Genomic DNA, 4,682 nt, shown 5'->3' with positions numbered 1-4,682 from the left:
TTTTTGGAAATTTGTTTTTGATTGCCATTGTGATTTTTTCAGACAACAATTGGGAAAATGAAGTATTTACGTTTATTTTAAATTGTTTTATTTTCCACAATGATTTAGCCTTGCAAAATACAAAAGATGCGGTTATAAAGCCCTTTCTATTGTAGTTCGATCGGTATTTCAAAAAATTTCTACGAAAAAAAAATTGTGAAAAGATGTGATTTTTGTCATCTTTCTGTGCCATTCTACGTAATAAGCTTGCTTATTCTTCTTGCTTCAATTTAGACAATAGAACAATTGGTTGAACAGGCATTTTTTTGTTTCTATGCGGAAGGGGAGATGAAGCGTAGCTGTTTTTTGTTAAGAAATGGGTTACTACATATATTAGACCAAGTGAACATCGTACCTCTAACCCTCCAATCTAAAGATTTTAAACTTAGCTTTCAGTCGAAACATTCTGTTACGAGGTCAAACACTTTTCACAAGGCATAAGGTTTATTGCGTTTGTGTCTGTGGAGTTCAGAGATAACTCTTTAAAAACATCAAAATTTGTTATTGGAAAAGTACGTAACAAATTCCCGTGGAACTTACAAACAGATACTCGAAACGTTAAATTTGTCGGTACATTTTGTGTGTCGCTGAACCCGCAACGAATTTTTCTAGCCAGTTGTTGCCAATTGCACGTGTTAGCGGATTCCGCAAATTTGTAACTGCGCAACTGCCATTTTCAAGAAGAATATGCAGACTCCCCTTAGATAATGCGTTTTCGTCTTTACAAAATGCACTTTTTGTCTAGAAAATACGGTGTCCTATTAGAAAAAGCCGTTTCTGCCAGCGGAATCCACTTGAAACATGTTTTACTGTTTGATTTTGGATTCCACCAACTTTGCTGGATTCTGCAAGTTTTTTTGAATTCCACGAGGTTCGCTTCTTAATTAAGGTTTTTTTGCAGTACAAAAAAACCTTAATTAGTGAAAGAAAAATAGGTTTTAGTGAAAGAAAAATAGTGAAAAAAAGAAAAAGATGAAAGAAAAATAGCCTTAGTGCGGATTTCACTACAGAGCCTTGTTGCAGAATCTGATTACAGTTCAAAGATACTTTCATGCAAATTGAGTTTGAACAATATAAACATGAGCAATAAGACGCTAATAAACTCTTCATGAAAAATTGGCTGTGAAATGCAAAACAACAAAAAAGATGTTTTTTTAGATTGCTAAAAATTATAGTGCTTTTTAGTTAATAGAGAAATAAAAGACTACGAATTAAAAATAACGAAGCAAGGATTATAGCACGAACAAAACTGCGAATATTAGGGCAATGTCTTTAAAAAATCTTTTTTTAAAAAAAAAGATATTTAAAATAGTCCAAAAAATTTAATATCAAAATTAATATTTTTGTGATAGTTTTTATTCAATTAATTTTAATTTAACAGGTCGTGTCTGATCTGATCTTAACTTATTTTCTTGCGAATTCTTTCAGAGTGAGCGAATTCAGTATCATTGCGTGTAGTGTTTTTGTTCAGTGATTTATATGGCGCAGTCATCTGTGAACGAATCTGGCATAAGAGAAGTCTCTCAAGCTGGCAAACTAACACCACTGAATCCCCAATTTTGTTGTATATTAATAAAAAACAGTGACATTGAAAACTTGTTCCATCCACATGAATTGTTGAAGCCAAATTTTTTTTAGATAGAACAGGAACAACCAAACGAATCCACCACGGCTAAGTTCAAAGGACAAGTTAAAAATTCATATGAATAAAGATGAATAAGTATGAACAAAAGCAAAAACGACAGAATAGAACTGGAGACGAAGACTTTTAATGATATGAGTATTGAAGAAGCAGACTAAGTGATCCGCCCTAAACTTCGGATCAGTTTTGCAGACTTCTGGGACTATCTCAATCAATCGTGCATTAGAAAGTCACGTCTAATTGTTAAACCCCACAAACGCCTGAACAGACGCCAACGGGAGAGAGTACGCCTTGTGCAATTCTGGGGTCCGTTAGCAGAGACGGCTAAGAAAATTGACATCTGCTGCTACATGATGACGGAACAGTTTTTCCCTTTGGTATTCTCAATAGTTAAATCAGTAGGACCCATGTCTTTTTTGGGAGGTTGTTTCGCGATAAAAATTTAAAAAGTCTTTCTACCTATTTTGTTGAGTGACAGTGACTACGATATGTCTTGTTTCCGTGGTTAGAAGATAATGCCAAAAATACGGTGATCACTTTAAACTATATCACATAAATGTAAGTTTTGTAAGATTCAACTGCTCAACAAAAGACCAATAATTCCAGCATGTAGCTTGTTTGTTAAGTGCTTCTAGCTCGTTTGATCTATGACGTTTCAAAAATCTGCTCGCGAAGGAGACCTATGGATTTTTTTGAGCAAAGCATCCTTTTTCCTTTTTTACCCTTGTTTTAGCTGGACGTCGAAGAGTGTGTTTTCTGTCAGGTTAATTATTTCTGATTTTAGTTTTTTAAAAGCGACGGTATGTTCGCTTGACCAATTAAAAATCGATTTCTTGATTGAATGGCGTCGGAGATGACTGCCAAGTGATGGAAGATTTGGGACTGGTAGAATTAACGAAAGTTTTATAGATTCCAAAGGGTTGCTATCAATTTCATTGCGCTAGTTTTGTTTTTCCGCTGGATGAATCCAGATCCTAATGTTTTAAAATTGAGACTTTCTATATTTGAAACTGAAGTAACGAGGAACCCTATTACCGACCTTTGGACGAGAAAATTGTTCAATCATCGAGTACTACAAGGACACTAGCAATTGGAAAAGTTCTTCGGAAATCGGGTATAGCAACGCGCGACGATTCCTCAACAAGCCAAAAATTTGAAAAGCAGCATTACCATTCGATTTTAAATTTCTGTATAAAGTAGGATTAGGATCAAAGAAAAGAAGGCTAGAATCAAATCTTAACAAGGTGCGGCAATCACTTTGTCGGACACTTGACAAAATGATGAAAACGTCAAGAAAACCTTTCAGAGCAATGAAGCCAATAAACACGAAGACCATATACGCCCCAGAGATTCAAGAGGAAGAATTTTTACCAGAATTCTCAGCGGAAATTGCTTTCATTTATATTCTGATTGATCGGATTTTAGCAACTGGAATGGAAGGTCGGCGGTTTTTCTTGCAAGGAGGTGGGGAGAAAAAGATCTATGAAAAATTTTTATGAATCAAAACATCGTCATTTGTCTAGCATCAATCCTTCGGATAACCCAATTAAATGCGAAAATTTAGGTTTAGATTGGAACAGATAAAGACTGTCATCAGAGTACCCAGTTAGCATCATCCCTGCCCAAACATGAATCGGATCACAGAGCCAGTTTAACCACCAACAGCCTTCGATTTCATTGAATATTCATTGAAGTGGTTCCATACTCTCAAGTATAACATATCTGAGTCTCCTTTGTACGAGTTGAACGACGACTCTTCTACGACAGAGCTTCCTGTGTTTGAAATCGGGCGTGTTGAAATATAAAAACAATCGTTTTTTCTACAAGACCTAGAAGTAATGATGAACCTCCAAAAATTTACGACGAAAGATTGTTTGTAGGCGTTGTAGTGAGGTACTAGAAGAAGGCTTGTTCCGCGCGGACAATACAAGTCTACTGATTGAAGACACAATCAGCGACAACGTGCAAGAAAAACGAGGAAGCAAGTGAGAAAATACTGGTAGCACAAACAAGTTCTTCACGAACAACCACTTCTGCAATCTCAACAGACGCTCCGACAAGGACGTTTACAGATGAAGAGGTACAGGATATGCTTAAGTCATTGCCACCATCTTTTGTAGAGGAGAGTCAAGACTCAAATACCGAATCAATTCTATTTTGCCAAGTCGACGCATGTTTGGAAAAATTTCTTCAGAAATCTCAAAACTAAGTTTTTGAGTATATTTTTCAATTTATTTTAACTTATCAATTGACTGTAAACCTCATTTAATGCAAATAGTCGTCGCTTTTTTAAAAATCTTCCCTTCTTGTCAACATTAATCAGTAAAAAAATTTGTCATAAACGTTCTACCACCCAATCTTTGATCTTCGTAACCTTTTGCCATATATTCCAACGGATTGTTATGAACCATAGTAAGTGCTTAAATCACAAAATTTGCTGATGTCTCATCCCGAAGATTTCAGGTGCTTATCTATTCATCTTTCCACACTCTAATACGTGACATATTGACGAGCCCATCTACTTTTTATCGAATTCAAATTCAATCAGGTCGAATTTTGTTTTTAAAATTGCAGCCTCCGTTTTGTGAAATAGTCCTAAGTCATGAAAGTTATCGTGCTCTGTAAATTTCCTCACTTGGAACTCTTTCATTTGCATTTCGATCCAAAATTTGCAATATTCAGATGATATCTTTGCTAGCATCAGTTTATATTAAAACACGAGAACGCCTTGAATGTCGTTAGTTAGGAACGTTAAGATCATGTTAAACAATGAAAATTATTAGCATGGAAAGCAGAAGAAAACAGTCTTTTTTAAAAACACCCTGTTGGAAATAGTTTTCAGCTCCTCGCGGATCAGTTTTACAACATATTTTCCTGTTTTTCACATAAATATTTTACTAGGATCATACTATCCACGTACGAAGAAGTGACTGAAAAAATGGAGAGCTGAATATGTTTTAATGTTCTAGAAAATTTAATTTTCTTTAAAGGTTGAGTTCTT

The 4,682-nt window shown here is 35.2% G+C and overlaps 1 protein-coding gene across 2 annotated transcripts in view; it reads right to left on the bottom strand.

The window, feature by feature from the left end:
• The window catches only part of LOC134846232 (zinc transporter ZIP9-like), a 374,849-nt gene that overhangs the window by 169,238 nt on the left and 200,929 nt on the right, over positions 1-4,682 (bottom strand). The window lies entirely within an intron of this gene.

The sequence above is a fragment of the Symsagittifera roscoffensis genome, chromosome 1, assembly GCF_963678635.1.
Source record: "Symsagittifera roscoffensis chromosome 1, txSymRosc1.1, whole genome shotgun sequence".
Taxonomy (NCBI): domain Eukaryota; kingdom Metazoa; phylum Xenacoelomorpha; order Acoela; family Convolutidae; genus Symsagittifera; species Symsagittifera roscoffensis.
The sequence above is the reverse complement of the archived record's forward strand: the minus strand, read 5'-3'. Positions and strand labels throughout refer to the sequence as shown.